The following is a 27,251-nucleotide window of genomic DNA, read 5'->3' on the forward strand; positions in this document are numbered from 1 at the left end:
GTTAGCGGTGTTATAGTGGTAGCGCTACTGATGATGTTAGCGGTGTTATAGTGGTAGCGCTACTGATGTTGGCGGTGTTATAGTGGTCGTGCTACTGATGATGTTAGCGGTGTTATAGTGGTAGCGCTACTGATGTTGGCGGTGTTATAGTGGTCGTGCTACTGATGATGTTAGCGGTGTTATAGTGGTAGCGCTACTGATGTTGGCGGTGTTATAGTGGTCGTGCTACTGATGATATAGTGGTAGTGCTACTGATGATGTTAGAGGTGTTATAGTGGTAGTGCTAATAATGATGTTAGTGGTGTTATAGTGGTAGTGCTACTGATGATGTTAGTGGTGTTATAGTGGTAGTACTTCTGATGATGTTAGTGGTGTTATAGTGGTAGTGCTACTGATGATGTTAGCGGTGTTATAGTGGTAGCGCTACTGATGTTGGCGGTGTTATAGTGGTAGTGCTACTGATGATGTTAGAGGTGTTATAGTGGTAGTGCTACTGATGATGTTAGTGGTGTTATAGTGGTGATGATGTTAGCGGTGTTATAGTGGTAGTGCTTCTGATGATGTTAGTGGTGTTATAGTGGTAGTGCTACTGATGATGTTAGTGGTGTTATAGTGGTAATGCTACTGATGATATTAGTGGTGTTATAGTGGTAATGCTGCTGATGATGTTAGTGGTATTATAGTGGTAATGCTGCTGATGATGTTAGTGGTGTTATAGTGGTAGTACTAATGATGATGTTAGTGGTGTTATAGTGGTAGTGTTACTGATGATGTTAGAGGTGTTTATAGTGGTAGTGCTACTGATGATGTTAGTGGTGTTATAGTGGTAGTGCTACTGATGATATAGTGGTAGTGTTACGGATGATATAGTGGAAATGCTACTGATGATATAGTGGTAGTGTTACTGATGATGTTAGCGGTGTTATAGTGGTAGCGCTACTGATGATATAGTGGCAGTGCTACTGATGATATAGTGGTAGTGCTAATGATGAAGATAGTGGACGTGCTACTGATGTTAGCGGTGTTATAGTGGTAGTGTTACTGATGATGTTAGTGGTGTTATAGTGGTGATGATGTTAGCTGTGTTATAGTGGTAGTGCTACTGATGATTTAGTGGTAGTGCTACTGATGATTTAGTGGTAGTGCTACTGATGATTTAGTGGTAGTGCTACTGATGATAGCGGTGTTATAGTGGTAGTGCTACTGATGATATAGTGGTCGTGCTACTGATGATGTTAGCGGTGTTATAGTGGTCGTGCTACTGATGATGTTAGCGGTGTTATAGTGGTGGTGCTACTGATGATATAGTGGTCGTGCTACTGATGATGTTAGCGGTGTTATAGTGGTAGTATTACTGATGATGTTAGTGGTGTTATAGTGGTAGTGCTTCTGAGGATGTTAGCGGTGTTATAGTGGTAGTGCTACTAATGATATAGTGGAGTTATAGTGGTCGTGCTACTGATGATGTTAGAGGTGTTATAGTGGTAGTGCTACTGATGATGTTAGCGGTGTTATAGTGGTAGTGCTACTGATGATGATAGTGGTGTTATAGTGGTAGTGCTACTGATGATGATAGTGGTGTTATAGTGGTGATGATGTTAGCTGTGTTATAGTGGTAGTGTTACTGATGATGTTAGCGGTGTTATAGTGGTAGCGCTACTGATGATGTTAGCGGTGTTATAGTGGTAGCGCTACTGATGTTGGCGGTGTTATAGTGGTCGTGCTACTGATGATGTTAGCGGTGTTATAGTGGTAGCGCTACTGATGTTGGCGGTGTTATAGTGGTCGTGCTACTGATGATGTTAGCGGTGTTATAGTGGTAGCGCTACTGATGTTGGCGGTGTTATAGTGGTCGTGCTACTGATGATATAGTGGTAGTGCTACTGATGATGTTAGTGGTGTTATAGTGGTAGTGCTACTGATGATGTTAGCGGTGTTATAGTGGTAGCGCTACTGATGTTGGCGGTGTTATGGTGGTCGTGCTACTGATGATGTTAGAGGTGTTATGATGGTAGTGCTACTGATGATGTTAGTGGTGTTATAGTGGTTGTGACACTGATGATGTTAGTGGTGTTATAGTGGTTGTGCTACTGATGATATAATGGTAGTGCTACTGATGATGTTAGCGGTGTTATGGTGGTTGTGCTACTGATGATATAGTGGCAGTGCTACTGATGATATAGTGGTAGTGCTAATGATGAAGATAGTGGACGTGCTACTGATGTTAGTGGTGTTATAGTGGTAGTGCTACTGATGATGTTAGCGGTGTTATAGTGGTAGCGCTACTGATGATGTTAGTGGTGTTATAGTGGTTGTGATACTGATGATGTTAGTGGTGTTATAGTGGTTGTGATACTGATGATGTTAGTGGTGTTATAGTGGTTGTGATACTGATGATGTTAGTGGTGTTATAGTGGTTGTGCTACTGATGATATAATGGTAGTGCTACTGATGATGTTAGCGGTGTTATGGTGGTAGTGCTACTGATGTTAGCGGTGTTATAGTGGTCGTGCTACTGATGATGTGAGCGGTGTTATAGTGGTAATGCTGCTGATGATGTTAGTGGTGTTAAAGTGGTAGTACTACTGATGATGTTAGTGGTGTTATAGTGGTAGTGTTACTGATGATGTTAGAGGTGTTTATAGTGGTAGTACTACTGATGATGTTAGTGGTGTTATAGTGGTAGTGTTACTGATGATGTTAGAGGTGTTTATAGTGGTAGTGCTACTGATGATGTTAGTGGTGTTATAGTGGTAGTGTTAATGATGATGTTAGCGGTGTTATAGTAGTCGTGCTACTGATGATGTTAGCGGTGTTATAGTGGTAGCGCTGCTGATGTTGGCGGTGTTATAGTGGTCGTGCTACTGATGATATAGTGGTAGTGTTACGGATGATATAGTGGTAGTGCTACTGATGATATAGTGGTAGTGTTACTGATGATGTTAGCGGTGTTATAGTGGTAGCGCTACTGATGATGTTAGCGGTGTTATAGTGGTAGCGCTACTGATGTTGGCGGTGTTATAGTGGTCGTGCTACTGATGATGTTAGCGGTGTTATAGTGGTGGTGCTACTGATGATATAGTGGTCGTGCTACTGATGATGTTAGCGTTGTTATAGTGGTAGTATTACTGATGATGTTAGTGGTGTTATAGTGGTAGTGCTTCTGATGATGTTAGCGGTGTTATAGTGGTAGTGCTACTAATGATATAGTGGAGTTATAGTGGTCGTGCTACTGATGATGTTAGAGGTGTTATAGTGGTAGTGCTACTGATGATGTTAGCGGTGTTATAGTGGTAGTGCTACTGATGATGCTAGTGGTGTTATAGTGGTGATGATGTTAGCTGTGTTATAGTGGTAGTGGTACTGATGATGTTAGCGGTGTTATAGTGGTAGCGCTACTGATGATGTTAGCGGTGTTATAGTGGTAGCGCTCCTGATGTTGGCGGTGTTATAGTGGTCGTGCTACTGATGATGTTAGCGGTGTTATAGTGGTAGCGCTACTGATGTTGGCGGTGTTATAGTGGTCGTGCTACTGATGATGTTAGCGGTGTTATAGTGGTAGCTCTACTGATGTTGGCGGTGTTATAGTGGTCGTGCTACTGATGATATAGTGGTAGTGCTACTGATGATGTTAGAGGTGTTATAGTGGTAGTGCTAATAATGATGTTAGTGGTGTTATAGTGGTAGTGCTACTGATGATGTTAGTGGTGTTATAGTGGTAGTACTTCTGATGATGTTAGTGGTGTTATAGTGGTAGTGCTACTGATGATGTTAGCGGTGTTATAGTGGTAGCGCTACTGATGTTGGCGGTGTTATAGTGGTCGTGCTACTGATGATGTTAGAGGTGTTATAGTGGTAGTGCTACTGATGATGTTAGTGGTGTTATAGTGGTTGTGACACTGATGATGTTATTGGTGTTATAGTGGTTGTGCTACTGATGATGTTAGAGGTGTTTATAGTGGTAGTGCTACTGATGATGTTAGCGGTGTTATGGTGGTAGTGCTACTGATGTTGGCGGTGTTATAGTGGTCGTGCTACTGATGATGTTAGCGGTGTTATAGTGGTAATGCTGCTGATGATGTTAGTGGTGTTATAGTGGTAGTACTACTGATGATGTTAGTGGTGTTATAGTGGTAGTGTTACTGATGATGTTAGAGGTGTTTATAGTGGTAGTGCTACTGATGATGTTAGTGGTGTTATAGTGGTAGTGTTACTGATGATGTTAGCGGTGTTATAGTGGTCGTGCTACTGATGATGTTAGCGGTGTTATAGTGGTAGCGCTGCTGATGTTGGCGGTGTTATAGTGGTCGTGCTACTGATGATATAGTGGTAGTGTTACGGATGATATAGTGGTAGTGCTACTGATGATATAGTGGTAGTGTTACTGATGATGTTAGCGGTGTTATAGTGGTAGCGCTACTGATGATGTTAGCGGTGTTATAGTGGTAGCGCTACTGATGTTGGCGGTGTTATAGTGGTCGTGCTACTGATGATATAGTGGTAGTGCTACTGATGATGTTAGAGGTGTTATAGTGGTAGTGCTAATAATGATGTTAGTGTTGTTATAGTGGTAGTGCTACTGATGATGTTAGTGGTGTTATAGTGGTAGTACTTCTGATGATGTTAGTGGTGTTATAGTGGTAGTGCTACTGATGATGTTAGCGGTGTTATAGTGGTAGCGCTACTGATGTTGGCGGTGTTATAGTGGTCGTGCTACTGATGATGTTAGAGGTGTTATAGTGGTAGTGCTACTGATGATGTTAGTGGTGTTATAGTGGTTGTGATACTGATGATGTTAGTGGTGTTGTAGTGGTTGTGCTACTGATGATATAATGGTAGTGCTACTGATGATGTTAGCGGTGTTATGGTGGTAGTGCTACTGATGTTAGCGGTGTTATAGTGGTCGTGCTACTGATGATGTGAGCGGTGTTATAGTGGTAATGCTGCTGATGATGTTAGTGGTGTTAAAGTGGTAGTACTACTGATGATGTTAGTGGTATTATAGTGGTAGTGTTACTGATGATGTTAGAGGTGTTTATAGTGGTAGTGCTACTGATGATGTTAGTGGTGTTATAGTGGTAGTGTTACTGATGATGTTAGCGCTGTTATAGAAGTCGTGCTACTGATGATGTTAGCGGTGTTATAGTGGTAGCGCTGCTGATGTTGGCGGTGTTATAGTGGTCGTGCTACTGATGATATAGTGGTAGTGTTACGGATGATATAGTGGTAGTGCTACTGATGATATAGTGGTAGTGTTACTGATGATGTTAGCGGTGTTATAGTGGTAGCGCTACTGATGTTGGCGGTGTTATAGTGGTCGTGCTACTGATGATGTTAGCGGTGTTATAGTGGTAGCGCTACTGATGTTGGCGGTGTTATAGTGGTCGTGCTACTGATGATGTTAGCGGTGTTATAGTGGTAGCGCTACTGATGTTGGCGGTGTTATAGTGGTCGTGCTACTGATGATATAGTGGTAGTGCTACTGATGATGTTAGAGGTGTTATAGTGGTAGTGCTAATAATGATGTTAGTGTTGTTATAGTGGTAGTGCTACTGATGATGTTAGTGGTGTTATAGTGGTAGTACTTCTGATGATGTTAGTGGTGTTATAGTGGTAGTGCTACTGATGATGTTAGCGGTGTTATAGTGGTAGCGCTACTGATGTTGGCGGTGTTATAGTGGTCGTGCTACTGATGATGTTAGAGGTGTTATAGTGGTAGTGCTACTGATGATGTTAGTGGTGTTATAGTGGTTGTGATACTGATGATGTTAGTGGTGTTGTAGTGGTTGTGCTACTGATGATATAATGGTAGTGCTACTGATGATGTTAGCGGTGTTATGGTGGTAGTGCTACTGATGTTAGCGGTGTTATAGTGGTCGTGCTACTGATGATGTGAGCGGTGTTATAGTGGTAATGCTGCTGATGATGTTAGTGGTGTTAAAGTGGTAGTACTACTGATGATGTTAGTGGTATTATAGTGGTAGTGTTACTGATGATGTTAGAGGTGTTTATAGTGGTAGTGCTACTGATGATGTTAGTGGTGTTATAGTGGTAGTGTTACTGATGATGTTAGCGGTGTTATAGAAGTCGTGCTACTGATGATGTTAGCGGTGTTATAGTGGTAGCGCTGCTGATGTTGGCGGTGTTATAGTGGTCGTGCTACTGATGATATAGTGGTAGTGTTACGGATGATATAGTGGTAGTGCTACTGATGATATAGTGGTAGTGTTACTGATGATGTTAGCGGTGTTATAGTGGTAGCGCTACTGATGTTGGCGGTGTTATAGTGGTCGTGCTACTGATGATGTTAGCGGTGTTATAGTGGTAGCGCTACTGATGTTGGCGGTGTTATAGTGGTCGTGCTACTGATGATGTTAGCGGTGTTATAGTGGTAGCGCTACTGATGTTGGCGGTGTTATAGTGGTCGTGCTACTGATGATATAGTGGTAGTGCTACTGATGATGTTAGAGGTGTTATAGTGGTAGTGCTAATAATGATGTTAGTGTTGTTATAGTGGTAGTGCTACTGATGATGTTAGTGGTGTTATAGTGGTAGTACTTCTGATGATGTTAGTGGTGTTATAGTGGTAGTGCTACTGATGATGTTAGCGGTGTTATAGTGGTAGCGCTACTGATGTTGGCGGTGTTATAGTGGTCGTGCTACTGATGATGTTAGAGGTGTTATAGTGGTAGTGCTACTGATGATGTTAGTGGTGTTATAGTGGTTGTGATACTGATGATGTTAGTGGTGTTATAGTGGTTGTGCTACTGATTATATAATGGTAGTGCTACTGATGATGTTAGCGGTGTTATGGTGGTAGTGCTACTGATGTTGGCGGTGTTATAGTGGTCGTTTTACTGATGATGTTAGCGGTGTTATAGTGGTAATGCTGCTGATGATGTTAGTGGTGTTATAGTGGTAGTACTACATATGATGTTAGTGGTGTTATAGTGGTAGTGTTACTGATGATGTTAGAGGTGTTTATAGTGGTAGTGCTACTGATGATGTTAGTGGTGTTATAGTGGTAGTGTTACTGATGATGTTAGCGGTGTTATAGTGGTCGTGCTACTAATGATGTTAGCGGTGTTATAGTGGTAGCGCTGCTGATGTTGGCGGTGTTATAGTGGTCGTGCTACTGATGATATAGTGGTAGTGTTACTGATGATATAGTGGTAGTGTTACGGATGATATAGTGGTAGTGCTACTGATGATATAGTGGTAGTGTTACTGATGATGTTAGCGGTGTTATAGTGGTAGCGCTACTGATGATATAGTGGCAGTGCTACTGATGATATAGTGGTAGTGCTAATGATGAAGATAGTGGACGTGCTACTGATGTTAGCGGTGTTATAGTGGTAGTGTTACTGATGATGTTAGTGGTGTTATAGTGGTGATGATGTTAGCTGTGTTATAGTGGTAGTGCTACTGATGATTTAGTGGTAGTGCTACTGATGATTTAGTGGTAGTGCTACTGATGATTTAGTGGTAGTGCTACTGATGATAGCGGTGTTATAGTGGTAGTGCTACTGATGATATAGTGGTCGTGCTACTGATGATGTTAGCGGTGTTATAGTGGTCGTGCTACTGATGATGTTAGCGGTGTTATAGTGGTGGTGCTACTGATGATATAGTGGTCGTGCTACTGATGATGTTAGCGGTGTTATAGTGGTAGTATTACTGATGATGTTAGTGGTGTTATAGTGGTAGTGCTTCTGATGATGTTAGCGGTGTTATAGTGGTCGTGCTGCTGATGATGTTAGAGGTGTTATAGTGGTAGTGCTACTGATGATAGTGGTGTTATATTGGTAGTGCTACTGATGATGCTAGTGGTGTTATAGTGGTGATGATGTTAGCTGTGTTATAGTGGTAGTGTTACTGATGATGTTAGCGGTGTTATAGTGGTAGCGCTACTGATGATGTTAGCGGTGTTATAGTGGTAGCGCTACTGATGTTGGCGGTGTTATAGTGGTCGTGCTACTGATGATGTTAGCGGTGTTATAGTGGTAGCGCTACTGATGTTGGCGGTGTTATAGTGGTCGTGCTACTGATGATGTTAGCGGTGTTATAGTGGTAGCGCTACTGATGTTGGCGGTGTTATAGTGGTCGTGCTACTGATGATATAGTGGTAGTGCTACTGATGATGTTAGAGGTGTTATAGTGGTAGTGCTAATAATGATGTTAGTGGTGTTATAGTGGTAGTGCTACTGATGATGTTAGTGGTGTTATAGTGGTAGTACTTCTGATGATGTTAGTGGTGTTATAGTGGTAGTGCTACTGATGATGTTAGCGGTGTTATAGTGGTAGCGCTACTGATGTTGGCGGTGTTATAGTGGTCGTGCTACTGATGATGTTAGAGGTGTTATAGTGGTAGTGCTACTGATGATGTTAGTGGTGTTATAGTGGTTGTGATACTGATGATGTTAGTGGTGTTGTAGTGGTTGTGCTACTGATGATATAATGGTAGTGCTACTGATGATGTTAGCGGTGTTATGGTGGTAGTGCTACTGATGTTAGCGGTGTTATAGTGGTCGTGCTACTGATGATGTGAGCGGTGTTATAGTGGTAATGCTGCTGATGATGTTAGTGGTGTTAAAGTGGTAGTACTACTGATGATGTTAGTGGTATTATAGTGGTAGTGTTACTGATGATGTTAGAGGTGTTTATAGTGGTAGTGCTACTGATGATGTTAGTGGTGTTATAGTGGTAGTGTTACTGATGATGTTAGCGGTGTTATAGAAGTCGTGCTACTGATGATGTTAGCGGTGTTATAGTGGTAGCGCTGCTGATGTTGGCGGTGTTATAGTGGTCGTGCTACTGATGATATAGTGGTAGTGTTACGGATGATATAGTGGTAGTGCTACTGATGATATAGTGGTAGTGTTACTGATGATGTTAGCGGTGTTATAGTGGTAGCGCTACTGATGTTGGCGGTGTTATAGTGGTCGTGCTACTGATGATGTTAGCGGTGTTATAGTGGTAGCGCTACTGATGTTGGCGGTGTTATAGTGGTCGTGCTACTGATGATGTTAGCGGTGTTATAGTGGTAGCGCTACTGATGTTGGCGGTGTTATAGTGGTCGTGCTACTGATGATATAGTGGTAGTGCTACTGATGATGTTAGAGGTGTTATAGTGGTAGTGCTAATAATGATGTTAGTGTTGTTATAGTGGTAGTGCTACTGATGATGTTAGTGGTGTTATAGTGGTAGTACTTCTGATGATGTTAGTGGTGTTATAGTGGTAGTGCTACTGATGATGTTAGCGGTGTTATAGTGGTAGCGCTACTGATGTTGGCGGTGTTATAGTGGTCGTGCTACTGATGATGTTAGAGGTGTTATAGTGGTAGTGCTACTGATGATGTTAGTGGTGTTATAGTGGTTGTGATACTGATGATGTTAGTGGTGTTATAGTGGTTGTGCTACTGATTATATAATGGTAGTGCTACTGATGATGTTAGCGGTGTTATGGTGGTAGTGCTACTGATGTTGGCGGTGTTATAGTGGTCGTTTTACTGATGATGTTAGCGGTGTTATAGTGGTAATGCTGCTGATGATGTTAGTGGTGTTATAGTGGTAGTACTACATATGATGTTAGTGGTGTTATAGTGGTAGTGTTACTGATGATGTTAGAGGTGTTTATAGTGGTAGTGCTACTGATGATGTTAGTGGTGTTATAGTGGTAGTGTTACTGATGATGTTAGCGGTGTTATAGTGGTCGTGCTACTAATGATGTTAGCGGTGTTATAGTGGTAGCGCTGCTGATGTTGGCGGTGTTATAGTGGTCGTGCTACTGATGATATAGTGGTAGTGTTACTGATGATATAGTGGTAGTGTTACGGATGATATAGTGGTAGTGCTACTGATGATATAGTGGTAGTGTTACTGATGATGTTAGCGGTGTTATAGTGGTAGCGCTACTGATGATATAGTGGCAGTGCTACTGATGATATAGTGGTAGTGCTAATGATGAAGATAGTGGACGTGCTACTGATGTTAGCGGTGTTATAGTGGTAGTGTTACTGATGATGTTAGTGGTGTTATAGTGGTGATGATGTTAGCTGTGTTATAGTGGTAGTGCTACTGATGATTTAGTGGTAGTGCTACTGATGATTTAGTGGTAGTGCTACTGATGATTTAGTGGTAGTGCTACTGATGATAGCGGTGTTATAGTGGTAGTGCTACTGATGATATAGTGGTCGTGCTACTGATGATGTTAGCGGTGTTATAGTGGTCGTGCTACTGATGATGTTAGCGGTGTTATAGTGGTGGTGCTACTGATGATATAGTGGTCGTGCTACTGATGATGTTAGCGGTGTTATAGTGGTAGTATTACTGATGATGTTAGTGGTGTTATAGTGGTAGTGCTTCTGATGATGTTAGCGGTGTTATAGTGGTCGTGCTGCTGATGATGTTAGAGGTGTTATAGTGGTAGTGCTACTGATGATAGTGGTGTTATATTGGTAGTGCTACTGATGATGCTAGTGGTGTTATAGTGGTGATGATGTTAGCTGTGTTATAGTGGTAGTGTTACTGATGATGTTAGCGGTGTTATAGTGGTAGCGCTACTGATGATGTTAGCGGTGTTATAGTGGTAGCGCTACTGATGTTGGCGGTGTTATAGTGGTCGTGCTACTGATGATGTTAGCGGTGTTATAGTGGTAGCGCTACTGATGTTGGCGGTGTTATAGTGGTCGTGCTACTGATGATGTTAGCGGTGTTATAGTGGTAGCGCTACTGATGTTGGCGGTGTTATAGTGGTCGTGCTACTGATGATATAGTGGTAGTGCTACTGATGATGTTAGAGGTGTTATAGTGGTAGTGCTAATAATGATGTTAGTGGTGTTATAGTGGTAGTGCTACTGATGATGTTAGTGGTGTTATAGTGGTAGTACTTCTGATGATGTTAGTGGTGTTATAGTGGTAGTGCTACTGATGATGTTAGCGGTGTTATAGTGGTAGCGCTACTGATGTTGGCGGTGTTATAGTGGTAGTGCTACTGATGATGTTAGAGGTGTTATAGTGGTAGTGCTACTGATGATGTTAGTGGTGTTATAGTGGTGATGATGTTAGCGGTGTTATAGTGGTAGTGCTTCTGATGATGTTAGTGGTGTTATAGTGGTAGTGCTACTGATGATGTTAGTGGTGTTATAGTGGTAATGCTACTGATGATATTAGTGGTGTTATAGTGGTAATGCTGCTGATGATGTTAGTGGTATTATAGTGGTAATGCTGCTGATGATGTTAGTGGTGTTATAGTGGTAGTACTAATGATGATGTTAGTGGTGTTATAGTGGTAGTGTTACTGATGATGTTAGAGGTGTTTATAGTGGTAGTGCTACTGATGATGTTAGTGGTGTTATAGTGGTAGTGCTACTGATGATATAGTGGTAGTGTTACGGATGATATAGTGGAAATGCTACTGATGATATAGTGGTAGTGTTACTGATGATGTTAGCGGTGTTATAGTGGTAGCGCTACTGATGATATAGTGGTAGTGTTACGGATGATATAGTGGTAGTGCTACTGATGATATAGTGGTAGTGTTACTGATGATGTTAGCGGTGTTATAGTGGTAGCGCTACTGATGATATAGTGGCAGTGCTACTGATGATATAGTGGTAGTGCTAATGATGAAGATAGTGGACGTGCTACTGATGTTAGCGGTGTTATAGTGGTAGTGTTACTGATGATGTTAGTGGTGTTATAGTGGTGATGATGTTAGCTGTGTTATAGTGGTAGTGCTACTGATGATTTAGTGGTAGTGCTACTGATGATTTAGTGGTAGTGCTACTGATGATTTAGTGGTAGTGCTACTGATGATAGCGGTGTTATAGTGGTAGTGCTACTGATGATATAGTGGTCGTGCTACTGATGATGTTAGCGGTGTTATAGTGGTCGTGCTACTGATGATGTTAGCGGTGTTATAGTGGTGGTGCTACTGATGATATAGTGGTCGTGCTACTGATGATGTTAGCGGTGTTATAGTGGTAGTATTACTGATGATGTTAGTGGTGTTATAGTGGTAGTGCTTCTGATGATGTTAGCGGTGTTATAGTGGTCGTGCTGCTGATGATGTTAGAGGTGTTATAGTGGTAGTGCTACTGATGATAGTGGTGTTATATTGGTAGTGCTACTGATGATGCTAGTGGTGTTATAGTGGTGATGATGTTAGCTGTGTTATAGTGGTAGTGTTACTGATGATGTTAGCGGTGTTATAGTGGTAGCGCTACTGATGATGTTAGCGGTGTTATAGTGGTAGCGCTACTGATGTTGGCGGTGTTATAGTGGTCGTGCTACTGATGATGTTAGCGGTGTTATAGTGGTAGCGCTACTGATGTTGGCGGTGTTATAGTGGTCGTGCTACTGATGATGTTAGCGGTGTTATAGTGGTAGCGCTACTGATGTTGGCGGTGTTATAGTGGTCGTGCTACTGATGATATAGTGGTAGTGCTACTGATGATGTTAGAGGTGTTATAGTGGTAGTGCTAATAATGATGTTAGTGGTGTTATAGTGGTAGTGCTACTGATGATGTTAGTGGTGTTATAGTGGTAGTACTTCTGATGATGTTAGTGGTGTTATAGTGGTAGTGCTACTGATGATGTTAGCGGTGTTATAGTGGTAGCGCTACTGATGTTGGCGGTGTTATAGTGGTAGTGCTACTGATGATGTTAGAGGTGTTATAGTGGTAGTGCTACTGATGATGTTAGTGGTGTTATAGTGGTGATGATGTTAGCGGTGTTATAGTGGTAGTGCTTCTGATGATGTTAGTGGCGTTATAGTGGTAGTGCTACTGATGATGTTAGTGGTGTTATAGTGGTAATGCTACTGATGATATTAGTGGTGTTATAGTGGTAATGCTGCTGATGATGTTAGTGGTATTATAGTGGTAATGCTGCTGATGATGTTAGTGGTGTTATAGTGGTAGTACTAATGATGATGTTAGTGGTGTTATAGTGGTAGTGTTACTGATGATGTTAGAGGTGTTTATAGTGGTAGTGCTACTGATGATGTTAGTGGTGTTATAGTGGTAGTGCTACTGATGATATAGTGGTAGTGTTACGGATGATATAGTGGAAATGCTACTGATGATATAGTGGTAGTGTTACTGATGATGTTAGCGGTGTTATAGTGGTAGCGCTACTGATGATATAGTGGCAGTGCTACTGATGATATAGTGGTAGTGCTAATGATGAAGATAGTGGACGTGCTACTGATGTTAGCGGTGTTATAGTGGTAGTGTTACTGATGATGTTAGTGGTGTTATAGTGGTGATGATGTTAGCTGTGTTATAGTGGTAGTGCTACTGATGATTTAGTGGTAGTGCTACTGATGATTTAGTGGTAGTGCTACTGATGATTTAGTGGTCGTGCTACTGATGATAGCGGTGTTATAGTGGTAGTGCTACTGATGATATAGTGGTCGTGCTACTGATGATGTTAGCGGTGTTATAGTGGTCGTGCTACTGATGATGTTAGCGGTGTTATAGTGGTGGTGCTACTGATGATATAGTGGTCGTGCTACTGATGATGTTAGCGGTGTTATAGTGGTAGTATTACTGATGATGTTAGTGGTGTTATAGTGGTAGTGCTTCTGAGGATGTTAGCGGTGTTATAGTGGTAGTGCTACTAATGATATAGTGGAGTTATAGTGGTCGTGCTACTGATGATGTTAGAGGTGTTATAGTGGTAGTGCTACTGATGATGTTAGCGGTGTTATAGTGGTAGTGCTACTGATGATGATAGTGGTGTTATAGTGGTAGTGCTACTGATGATGATAGTGGTGTTATAGTGGTGATGATGTTAGCTGTGTTATAGTGGTAGTGTTACTGATGATGTTAGCGGTGTTATAGTGGTAGCGCTACTGATGATGTTAGCGGTGTTATAGTGGTAGCGCTACTGATGTTGGCGGTGTTATAGTGGTCGTGCTACTGATGATGTTAGCGGTGTTATAGTGGTAGCGCTACTGATGTTGGCGGTGTTATAGTGGTCGTGCTACTGATGATGTTAGCGGTGTTATAGTGGTAGCGCTACTGATGTTGGCGGTGTTATAGTGGTCGTGCTACTGATGATATAGTGGTAGTGCTACTGATGATGTTAGTGGTGTTATAGTGGTAGTACTTCTGATGATGTTAGTGGTGTTATAGTGGTAGTGCTACTGATGATGTTAGCGGTGTTATAGTGGTAGCGCTACTGATGTTGGCGGTGTTATGGTGGTCGTGCTACTGATGATGTTAGAGGTGTTATGATGGTAGTGCTACTGATGATGTTAGTGGTGTTATAGTGGTTGTGACACTGATGATGTTAGTGGTGTTATAGTGGTTGTGCTACTGATGATATAATGGTAGTGCTACTGATGATGTTAGCGGTGTTATGGTGGTTGTGCTACTGATGATGTTAGTGGTGTTATAGTGGTAGTACTACTGATGATGTTAGTGGTGTTATGGTGGTAGTGCTACTGATGATGTTAGTGGTGTTATAGTGGTCGTGCTACTGATGATGTTAGCGGTGTTATAGTGGTAATGCTGCTGATGATGTTAGTGGTGTTATAGTGGTAGTACTACTGATGATGTTAGTGGTGTTATAGTGGTAGTGTTACTGATGATGTTAGAGGTGTTTATAGTGGTAGTGCTACTGATTTTTATTTATTTATTTTATTTTACCTTTATTTAACCAGGTAGGCAAGTTGAGAACAAGTTCTCATTTACAATTGCGACCTGGCCAAGATAAAGCAAAGCAGTTCGACAGATACAACAACACAGAGTTACACATGGAGTAAAACAAACATACAGTCAATAATAAAGTATAAACAAGTCTATATACAATGTGAGCAAATGAGGTGAGAAGGGAGGTAAAGGCAAAAAAGGCCTTGGTGGCAAGGTAAATACAATATAGCAAGTAAAACACTGGAATGGTAGTTTTGCAATGGAAGAATGTGCAAAGTAGAAATAAAAATAATGGGGTGCAAAGGAGCAAAATAAATAAATAAATTAAATACAGTTGGGAAAGAGGTAGTTGATAGGGCTAAATTATAGGTGGGCTATGTACAGGTGCAGTAATCTGTGAGCTGCTCTGACAGTTGGTGCTTAAAGCTAGTGAGGGAGATAAGTGTTTCCAGTTTCAGAGATTTTTGTAGTTCGTTCCAGTCATTGGCAGCAGAGAACTGGAAAGAGAGGCGGCCAAAGAAAGAATTGGTTTTGGGGGTGACTAGAGAGATATACCTGCTGGAGCGTGTGCTACAGGTGGGAGATGCTATGGTGACCAGCGAGCTGAGATAAGGGGGGACTTTACCTAGCAGGGTCTTGTAGATGACATGGAGCCAGTGGGTTTGGCGACGAGTATGAAGCGAGGGCCAGCCAACGAGAGCGTACAGGTCGCAATGGTGGGTAGTATATGGGGCTTTGGTGACAAAACGGATTGCACTGTGATAGACTGCATCCAATTTGTTGAGTAGGGTATTGGAGGCTATTTTGTAAATGACATCGCCAAAGTCGAGGATTGGTAGGATGGTCAGTTTTACAAGGGTATGTTTGGCAGCATGAGTGAAGGATGCTTTGTTGCGAAATAGGAAGCCAATTCTAGATTTAACTTTGGATTGGAGACGTTTGATATGGGTCTGGAAGGAGAGTTTACAGTCTAACCAGACACCTAAGTATTTGTAGTTGTCCACGTATTCTAAGTCAGAGCTGTCCAGAGTAGTGATGTTGGACAGGCGGGTAGGTGCAGGTAGCGATCGGTTGAAGAGCATGCATTTAGTTTTACTTGTATTTAAGAGCAATTGGAGGCCACAGAAGGAGAGTTGTATGGCATTGAAGCTTGCCTGGAGGGTTGTTAACACAGTGTCCAAAGAAGGGCCGGAAGTATACAGAATGGTGTCGTCTGCGTAGAGGTGGATCAGAGACTCACCAGCAGCAAGAGCGACCTCATTGATGTATACAGAGAAGAGAGTCGGTCCAAGAATTGAACCCTGTGGCACCCCCATAGAGACTGCCAGAGGTCCGGACAACAGACCCTCCGATTTGACACACTGAACTCTATCAGAGAAGTAGTTGGTGAACCAGGCGAGGCAATCATTTGAGAAACCAAGGCTGTTGAGTCTGCCGATGAGGATGTGGTGATTGACAGAGTCAAAAGCCTTGGCCAGATCAATGAATACGGCTGCACAGTAATGTTTCTTATCGATGGCGGTTAAGATATCGTTTAGGACCTTGAGCGTGGCTGAGGTGCACCCATGACCAGCTCTGAAACCAGATTGCATAGCAGAGAAGGTATGGTGAGATTCAAAATGGTCGGTAATCTGTTTGTTGACTTGGCTTTCGAAGACCTTAGAAAGGCATGGTAGGATAGATATAGGTCTGTAGCAGTTTGGGTCAAGAGTGTCCCCCCCTTTGAAGAGGGGGATGACCGCAGCTGCTTTCCAATCTATGGGAATCTCAGACGACACGAAAGAGAGGTTGAACAGGCTAGTAATAGGGGTGGCAACAATTTCGGCAGAGAATTTTAGAAAGAAAGGGTCCAGATTGTCTAGCCCGGCTGATTTGTAGGGGTCCAGATTTTGCAGCTCTTTCAGAACATCAGCTGAATGGATTTGGGAGAAGGAGAAATGGGGAAGGCTTGGGCGAGTTGCTGTTGGGGGTGCAGTGCTGTTGACAGGGGTAGGAGTAGCCAGGTGGAAAGCATGGCCAGCAGTAGAAAAATGCTTATTGAAATGTTCAATTATGGTGGATTTATCAGTGGTGACAGTGTTACCTATCTTCAGTGCAGTGGGCAGCTGGGAGGAGGTGTTCTTATTCTACATGGACTTTACAGTGTCCCAGAACTTTTTTGAGTTAGTGTTGCAAGAAGCAAATTTCTGCTTGAAAAAGCTAGCCTTGGCTTTTCTAACTGCCTGTGTATAATGGTTTCTAGCTTCCCTGAACAGCTGCATATCACGGGGGCTGTTCGATGCTAATGCAGAACGCCATAGGATGTTTTTGTGTTGGTTAAGGGCAGTCAGGTCTGGGGAGAACCAAGGGCTATATCTGTTCCTGGTTCTAAATTTCTTGAATGGGGCATGTTTATTTAAGATGGTTAGGAAGGCATTTTTAAAAAATATCCAGGCATCCTCTACTGACGGGATGAGGTCAATATCCTTCCAGGATACCCCGGCCAGGTCGATTAGAAAGGCCTGCTCGCTGAAGTGTTTCAGGGAGCGTTTTACAGTGATGAGAGGAGGTCGTTTGACCGCTGACCCATTACGGATGCAGGCAATGAGGCAGTGATCGCTGAGATCTTGGTTGAAGACAGCAGAGGTGTATTTAGAGGGGAAGTTGGTTAGGATGATATCTATGAGGGTGCCCGTGTTTAAGGCTTTGGGGAGGTACCTGGTAGGTTCATTGATCATTTGTGTGAGATTGAGGGCATCAATTTTAGATTGTAGGATGGCTGGGGTGTTAAGCATGTTCCAGTTTAGGTCGCCTAGCAGCACGAGCTCTGAAGATAAATGGGGGGCAATCAGTTCACATATGGTGTCCAGAGCACAGCTGGGGGCAGAGGGTGGTCTATAGCAGGCGGCAACGGTGAGAGACTTGTTTTTAGAGAGGTGGATTTTTAAAAGTAGAAGTTCAAATTGTTTGGGTACAGACCTGGATAGTAGGACAGAACTCTGCAGGCTATCTTTTCAGTAGATTGCAACACCGCCCCCTTTGGCAGTTCTATCTTGTCTGAAAATGTTGTAGTTTGGAATTAAAATGTCTGAATTTTTGGTGGTCTTCCTGAGCCAGGATTCAGACACAGCTAGAACATCCGGGTTGGCAGAGTGTGCTAAAGCAGTGAATAGAACAAACTTAGGGAGGAGGCTTCTAATGTTAACATGCATGAAACCAAGGCTATTACGGTTACAGAAGTCGTCAAAAGAGAGCGCTGATGATGTTAGTGGTGTTATAGTGGTAGTGTTACTGATGATGTTAGCGGTGTTATAGTGGTCGTGCTACTGATGATGTTAGCGGTGTTATAGTGGTAATGCTACTGATGATATTAGTGGTGTTATAGTGGTAATGCTGCTGATGATGTTAGTGGTATTATAGTGGTAATGCTGCTGATGATGTTAGTGGTGTTATAGTGGTAGTACTACTGATGATGTTAGTGGTGTTATAGTGGTAGTGTTACTGATGATGTTAGAGGTGTTTATAGTGGTCGTGCTGCTGATGATGTTAGTGGTGTTATAGTGGTAGTACTACTGATGATGTTAGTGGTGTTATAGTGGTAGTGTTACTGATGATGTTAGAGGTGTTTATAGTGGTAGTGCTACTGATGATGTTAGTGGTGTTATAGTGGTAGTGTTACTGATGATGTTAGCGGTGTTATAGTGGTCGTGCTACTGATGATGTTAGCGGTGTTATAGTGGTAATGCTACTGATGATATTAGTGGTGTTATAGTGGTAATGCTGCTGATGATGTTAGTGGTATTATAGTGGTAATGCTGCTGATGATGTTAGTGGTGTTATAGTGGTAGTACTACTGATGATGTTAGTGGTGTTATAGTGGTAGTGTTACTGATGATGTTAGAGGTGTTTATAGTGGTCGTGCTGCTGATGATGTTAGTGGTGTTATAGTGGTAGTACTACTGATGATGTTAGTGGTGTTATAGTGGTAGTGTTACTGATGATGTTAGAGGTGTTTATAGTGGTAGTGCTACTGATGATGTTAGTGGTGTTATAGTGGTAGTGTTACTGATGATGTTAGCGGTGTTATAGTGGTCGTGCTACTGATGATGTTAGCGGTGTTATAGTGGTAATGCTACTGATGATATTAGTGGTGTTATAGTGGTAATGCTGCTGATGATGTTAGTGGTATTATAGTGGTAATGCTGCTGATGATGTTAGTGGTGTTATAGTGGTAGTACTACTGATGATGTTAGTGGTGTTATAGTGGTAGTGTTACTGATGATGTTAGCGGTGTTATAGTGGTCGTGCTACTGATGATGTTAGCGGTGTTATAGTGGTAGCGCTGCTGATGTTGGCGGTGTTATAGTGGTCGTGCTACTGATGATATAGTGGTAGTGTTACTGATGATATAGTGGTAGTGCTACTGATGATATAGTGGTAGTGTTACGGATGATATAGTGGTAGTGCTACTGATGATATAGTGGTAGTGCTACTGATGATGTTAGCGGTGTTATAGTGGTAGCGCTACTGATGATATAGTGGCAGTGCTACTGATGATATAGTGGTAGTGCTAATGATGAAGATAGTGGACGTGCTACTGATGTTAGCGGTGTTATAGTGGTAGTCTTACTGATGATGTTAGTGGTGTTATAGTGGTGATGATGTTAGCTGTGTTATAGTGGTAGTGCTACTGATGATTTAGTGGTAGTGCTACTGATGATTTAGTGGTAATGCTACTGATAATTTAGTGGTAGTGCTACTGATGATAGCGGTGTTATAGTGGTAGTGCTACTGATAATATAGTGGTCGTGCTACTGATGATGTTAGCGGTGTTATAGTGGTAGCGCTGCTGATGTTGGCGGTGTTATAGTGGTCGTGCTACTGATGATGTTAGTGGTGTTATAGTGGTGATGATGTTAGCGGTGTTATAGTTGTAGTGCTTCTGATGATGTTAGTGGTGTTATAGTGGTAGTGCTACTGATGATGTTAGTGGTGTTATAGTGGTAATGCTACTGATGATATTAGTGGTGTTATAGTGGTAATGCTGCTGATGATGTTAGTGGTATTATAGTGGTAATGCTGCTGATGATGTTAGTGGTGTTATAGTGGTAGTACTACTGATGATGTTAGTGGTGTTATAGTGGTAGTGTTACTGATGATGTTAGAGGTGTTTATAGTGGTAGTGCTACTGATGATGTTAGTGGTGTTATAGTGGTAGTGTTACTGATGATGTTAGCGGTGTTATAGTGGTCGTGCTACTGATGATGTTAGCGGTGTTATAGTGGTAGCGCTGCTGATGTTGGCGGTGTTATAGTGGTCGTGCTACTGATGATATAGTTGTAGTGTTACTGATGATATAGTGGTAGTGCTACTGATGATATAGTGGTAGTGTTACGGATGATATAGTGGAAATGCTACTGATGATATAGTGGTAGTGTTACTGATGATGTTAGCGGTGTTATAGTGGTAGCGCTACTGATGATATAGTGGCAGTGCTACTGATGATATAGTGGTAGTGCTAATGATGAAGATAGTGGACGTGCTACTGATGTTAGCGGTGTTATAGTGGTAGTGTTACTGATGATGTTAGTGGTGTTATAGTGGTGATGATGTTAGCTGTGTTATAGTGGTAGTGCTACTGATGATTTAGTGGTAATGCTACTGATGATTTAGTGGTAGTGCTACTGATGATAGCGGTGTTATAGTGGTAGTGCTACTGATAATATAGTGGTCGTGCTACTGATGATGTTAGCGGTGTTATAGTGGTCGTGCTACTGATGATGTTAGTGGTATTATAGTGGTAATGCTGCTGATGATGTTAGTGGTGTTATAGTGGTAGTACTACTGATGATGTTAGCGGTGTTATAGTGGTAGTGCTACTAATGATATAGTGGAGTTATAGTGGTCGTGCTACTGATGATGTTAGAGGTGTTATAGTGGTAGTGCTACTGATGATGTTAGCGGTGTTATAGTGGTAGTGCTACTGATGATGATAGTGGTGTTATAGTGGTAGTGCTACTGATGATGATAGTGGTGTTATAGTGGTGATGATGTTAGCTGTGTTATAGTGGTAGTGTTACTGATGATGTTAGCGGTGTTATAGTGGTAGCGCTACTGATGATGTTAGCGGTGTTATAGTGGTAGCGCTACTGATGTTGACGGTATTATAGTGGTCGTGCTACTGATGATGTTAGCGGTGTTATAGTGGTAGCGCTACTGATGTTGGCGGTGTTATAGTGGTCGTGCTACTGATGATGTTAGCGGTGTTATAGTGGTAGCGCTACTGATGTTGGCGGTGTTATAGTGGTCGTGCTACTGATGATATAGTGGTAGTGCTACTGATGATGTTAGTGGTGTTATAGTGGTAGTGCTAATAATGATGTTAGTGGTGTTATAGTGGTAGTGCTACTGATGATGTTAGTGGTGTTATAGTGGTAGTACTTCTGATGATGTTAGCGGTGTTATAGTGGTAGCGCTACTGATGTTGGCGGTGTTACGGTGGTCGTGCTACTGATGATGTTAGAGGTGTTATGGTGGTAGTGCTACTGATGATGTTAGTGGTGTTATAGTGGTAGTGTTACTGATGATGTTAGCGGTGTTATAGTGGTCGTGCTACTGATGATGTTAGCGGTGTTATAGTGGTAATGCTACTGATGATATTAGTGGTGTTATAGTGGTAATGCTGCTGATGATGTTAGTGGTATTATAGTGGTAATGCTGCTGATGATGTTAGTGGTGTTATAGTGGTAGTACTACTGATGATGTTAGTGGTGTTATAGTGGTAGTGTTACTGATGATGTTAGCGGTGTTATAGTGGTCGTGCTACTGATGATGTTAGCGGTGTTATAGTGGTAGCGCTGCTGATGATGTTAGTGGTATTATAGTGGTAATGCTGCTGATGATGTTAGTCGTGTTATAGTGGTAGTGTTACTGATGATGTTAGAGGTGTTTATAGTGGTAGTGCTACTGATGATGTTAGTGGTGTTATAGTGGTAGTGTTACTGATGATGTTAGCGGTGTTATAGTGTTCGTGCTACTGATGATGTTAGCGGTGTTATAGTGGTAATGCTACTGATGATGTTAGTGGTGTTATAGTGGTTGTGCTACTGATGATATAATGGTAGTGCTACTGATGATGTTAGCGGTGTTATGGTGGTAGTGCTACTGATGATGTTAGTGGTGTTATAGTGGTAGTACTACTGATGATGTTAGTGGTGTTATGGTGGTAGTGCTACTGATGATGTTAGTGGTGTTATAGTGGTCGTGCTACTAATGATGTTAGCGGTGTTATAGTGGTAATGCTGCTGATGATGTTAGTGGTGTTATAGTGGTAGTACTACTGATGATGTTAGTGGTGTTATAGTGGTAGTTTTACTGATGATGTTAGAGGTGTTTATAGTGGTAGTGCTACTGATGATGTTAGTGGTGTTATAGTGGTAGTGTTACTGATGATGTTAGCGGTGTTATAGTGGTCGTGCTACTGATGATGTTAGCGGTGTTATAGTGGTAGCGCTGCTGATGTTGGCGCTGTAATAGTGGTCGTGCTACTGATGATATAGTGGTAGTGTTACGGATGATATAATGGTAGTGCTACTGATGATATAGTGGTAGTGTTACTGATGATGTTAGCGGTGTTATAGTGGTAGCGCTACTGATGATGTTAGCGGTGTTATAGTGGTAGCGCTACTGATGTTGGCGGTGTTATAGTGGTCGTGCTACTGATGATGTTAGCGGTGTTATAGTGGTAGCGCTACTGATGTTGGCGGTGTTATAGTGGTCGTGCTACTGATGATGTTAGCGGTGTTATAGTGGTAGCGCTACTGATGTTGGCGGTGTTATAGTGGTCGTGCTACTGATGATATAGTGGTAGTGTTACTGATGATATAGTGGTAGTGCTACTGATGATATAGTGGTAGTGTTACGGATGATATAGTGGTAGTGCTACTGATGATATAGTGGTAGTGTTACTGATGATGTTAGCGGTGTTATAGTGGTAGCGCTACTGATGATATAGTGGCAGTGCTACTGATGTTAGCGGTGTTATAGTGGTAGTGTTACTGATGATGTTAGTGGTGTTATAGTGGTGATGATGTTAGCTGTGTTATAGTGGTAGTGCTACTGATGATTTAGTGGTAGTGCTACTGATGATTTAGTGGTAGTGCTACTGATGATAGCGGTGTTATAGTGGTAGTGCTACTGATGATATAGTGGTCGTGCTACTGATGATGTTAGCGGTGTTATAGTGGTCGTGCTACTGATGATGTTAGCGGTGTTATAGTGGTGGTGCTACTGATGATATAGTGGTCGTGCTACTGATGATGTTAGCGGTGTTATAGTGGTAGTATTACTGATGATGTTAGTGGTGTTATAGTGATAGTTCTTCTGATGATGTTAGTAGTGTTATAGTGGTGATGATGTTAGCTGTGTTATAGTGGTAGTGCTACTGATGATTTAGTGGTAGTGCTACTGATGATTTAGTGGTAATGCTACTGATGATTTAGTGGTAGTGCTACTGATGATAGCGGTGTTGTAGTGGTAGTGCTACTGATAATATAGTGGTCGTGCTACTGATGATGTTAGCGGTGTTATAGTGGCCGTGCTACTGATGATGTTAGCGGTGTTATAGTGGTGGTGCTACTGATGATATAGTGGTCGTGCTACTGATGATGTTAGCGGTGTTATAGTGGTAGTATTACTGATGATGTTAGTGGTGTTATAGTGGTAGTGCTTCTGATGATGTTAGCGGTGTTATAGTGGTAGTGCTACTAATGATATAGTGGAGTTATAGTGGTCGTGCTACTGATGATGTTAGAGGTGTTATAGTGGTAGTGCTACTGATGATGTTAGCGGTGTTATAGTGGTAGTGCTACTGATGATGATAGTGGTGTTATAGTGGTAGTGCTACTGATGATGATAGTGGTGTTATAGTGGTGATGATGTTAGCTGTGTTATAGTGGTAGTGTTAGTGATGATGTTAGCGGTGTTATAGTGGTAGCGCTACTGATGATGTTAGCGGTGTTATAGTGGTAGCGCTACTGATGTTGGCGGTGTTATAGTGGTCGTGCTACTGATGATGTTAGCGGTGTTATAGTGGTAGCGCTACTGATGTTGGCGGTGTTATAGTGGTCGTGCTACTGATGATGTTAGCGGTGTTATAGTGGTAGCGCTACTGATGTTGGCGGTGTTATAGTGGTCGTGCTACTGATGATATAGTGGTAGTGCTACTGATGATGTTAGAGGTGTTATAGTGGTAGTGCTAATAATGATGTTAGTGGTGTTATAGTGGTAGTGCTACTGATGATGTTAGTGGTGTTATAGTGGTAGTACTTCTGATGATGTTAGTGGTGTTATAGTGGTAGTGCTACTGATGATGTTAGCGGTGTTATAGTGGTAGCGCTACTGATGTTGGCGGTGTTATGGTGGTCGTGCTACTGATGATGTTAGAGGTGTTATGGTGGTAGTGCTACTGATGATGTTAGTGGTGTTATAGTGGTAGTGTTACTGATGATGTTAGCAGTGTTATAGTGGTCGTGCTACTGATGATGTTAGCGGTGTTATAGTGGTAATGCTACTGATGATATTAGTGGTGTTATAGTGGTAATGCTGCTGATGATGTTAGTGGTATTATAGTGGTAATGCTGCTGATGATGTTAGTGGTGTTATAGTGGTAGTACTACTGATGATGTTAGTGGTGTTATAGTGGTAGTGTTACTGATGATGTTAGAGGTGTTTATAGTGGTAGTGCTACTGATGATGTTAGTGGTGTTATAGTGGTAGTGTTACTGATGATGTTAGTGGTATTATAGTGGTAATGCTGCTGATGATGTTAGTGGTGTTATAGTGGTAGTACTACTGATGATGTTAGTGGTGTTATAGTGGTAGTGTTACTGATGATGTTAGAGGTGTTTATAGTGGTAGTGCTACTGATGATGTTAGTGGTGTTATAGTGGTAGTGTTACTGATGATGTTAGCGGTGTTATAGTGGTCGTGCTACTGATGATGTTAGCGGTGTTATAGTGGTAATGCTACTGATGATGTTAGTGGTGTTATAGTGGTTGTGCTACTGATGATATAATGGTAGTGCTACTGATGATGTTAGCGGTGTTATGGTGGTAGTGCTACTGATGATGTTAGTGGTGTTATAGTGGTAGTACTACTGATGATGTTAGTGGTGTTATGGTGGTAGTGCTACTGATGATGTTAGTGGTGTTATAGTGGTCGTGCTACTAATGATGTTAGCGGTGTTATAGTGGTAATGCTGCTGATGATGTTAGTGGTGTTATAGTGGTAGTACTACTGATGATGTTAGTGGTGTTATAGTGGTAGTTTTACTGATGATGTTAGAGGTGTTTATAGTGGTAGTGCTACTGATGATGTTAGTGGTGTTATAGTGGTAGTGTTACTGATGATGTTAGCGGTGTTATAGTGGTCGTGCTACTGATGATGTTAGCGGTGTTATAGTGGTAGCGCTGCTGATGTTGGCGGTGTAATAGTGGTCGTGCTACTGATGATATAGTGGTAGTGTTACGGATGATATAATGGTAGTGCTACTGATGATATAGTGGTAGTGTTACTGATGATGTTAGCGGTGTTATAGTGGTAGCGCTACTGATGATGTTAGCGGTGTTATAGTGGTAGCGCTACTGATGTTGGCGGTGTTATAGTGGTCGTGCTACTGATGATGTTAGCGGTGTTATAGTGGTAGCGCTACTGATGTTGGCGGTGTTATAGTGGTCGTGCTACTGATGATGTTAGCGGTGTTATAGTGGTAGCGCTACTGATGTTGGCGGTGTTATAGTGGTCGTGCTACTGATGATATAGTGGTAGTGTTACTGATGATATAGTGGTAGTGCTACTGATGATATAGTGGTAGTGTTACGGATGATATAGTGGTAGTGCTACTGATGATATAGTGGTAGTGTTACTGATGATGTTAGCGGTGTTATAGTGGTAGCGCTACTGATGATATAGTGGCAGTACTACTGATGTTAGCGGTGTTATAGTGGTAGTGTTACTGATGATGTTAGTGGTGATGATGTTAGCTGTGTTATAGTGGTAGTGCTACTGATGATTTAGTGGTAGTGCTACTGATGATTTAGTGGTAGTGCTACTGATGATAGCGGTGTTATAGTGGTAGTGCTACTGATGATATAGTGGTCGTGCTACTGATGATGTTAGCGGTGTTATAGTGGTCGTGCTACTGATGATGTTAGCGGTGTTATAGTGGTGGTGCTACTGATGATATAGTGGTCGTGCTACTGATGATGTTAGCGGTGTTATAGTGGTAGTATTACTGATGATGTTAGTGGTGTTATAGTGATAGTTCTTCTGATGATGTTAGTGGTGTTATAGTGGTAGTGCTACTGATGATATAGTGGTGTTATAGTGGTCGTGCTACTGATGATGTTAGAGGTGTTATAGTGGTAGTGCTACTGATGATGTTAGCGGTGTTATAGTGGTAGTGCTACTGATGATGATAGTGGTGTTATAGTGGTAGTGCTACTGATGATGCTAGTGGTGTTATAGTGGTGATGATGTTAGCTGTGTTATAGTGGTAGTGTTACTGATGATGTTAGCGGTGTTATAGTGGTGCGCGACTGATGATGTTAGCGGTGTTATAATGGTAGCGCTACTGATGTTGGCGGTGTTATAGTGGTCGTGCTACTGATGATGTTAGCGGTGTTATAGTGGTAGCGCTACTGATGTTGGCGGTGTTATAGTGGTCGTGCTACTGATGATGTTAGCGGTGTTATATTGGTAGCGCTACTGATGTTGGCGGTGTTATAGTGGTCGTGCTACTGATGATATAGTGGTAGTGCTACTGATGATGTTAGTGGTGTTATAGTGGTAGTGCTAATAATGATGTTAGTGGTGTTATAGTGGTAGTGCTACTGATGATGTTAGTGGTGTTATAGTGGTAGTACTTCTGATGATGTTAGTGGTGTTATAGTGGTAGTGCTACTGATGATGTTAGCGGTGTTATAGTGGTAGCGCTACTGAAGTTGGCGGTGTTATAGTGGTCGTGCTACTGATGATGTTAGCGGTGTTATAGTGGTAGCGCTACTGATGTTGGCGGTGTTATAGTGGTCGTGCTACTGATGATATAGTGGTAGTGCTACTGATGATGTTAGAGGTGTTATAGTGGTAGTGCTAATAATGATGTTAGTGGTGTTATAGTGGTAGTGCTACTGATGATGTTAGTGGTGTTATAGTGGTAGTACTTCTGATGATGTTAGTGGTGTTATAGTGGTAGTGCTACTGATGATGTTAGCGGTGTTATAGTGGTAGCGCTACTGATGTTGGCGGTGTTATAGTGGTCGTGCTACTGATGATGTTAGAGGTGTTATAGTGGTAGTGCTACTGATGATGTTAGTGGTGTTATAGTGGTAGTGCTACTGATGATGTTAGTGGTGTTATAGTGGTAGTACTTCTGATGATGTTAGTGGTGTTATAGTGGTAGTGCTACTGATGATGTTAGCGGTGTTATAGTGGTAGCGCTACTGATGTTGGCGGTGTTATAGTGGTCGTGCTACTGATGATGTTAGAGGTGTTATAGTGGTAGTGCTACTGATGATGTTAGTGGTGTTATAGTGGTTGTGATACTGATGATGT

This window comes from Oncorhynchus clarkii, chromosome 14, assembly GCF_045791955.1.
Source record: "Oncorhynchus clarkii lewisi isolate Uvic-CL-2024 chromosome 14, UVic_Ocla_1.0, whole genome shotgun sequence".
Classification (NCBI taxonomy): Eukaryota; Metazoa; Chordata; class Actinopteri; order Salmoniformes; family Salmonidae; genus Oncorhynchus; species Oncorhynchus clarkii.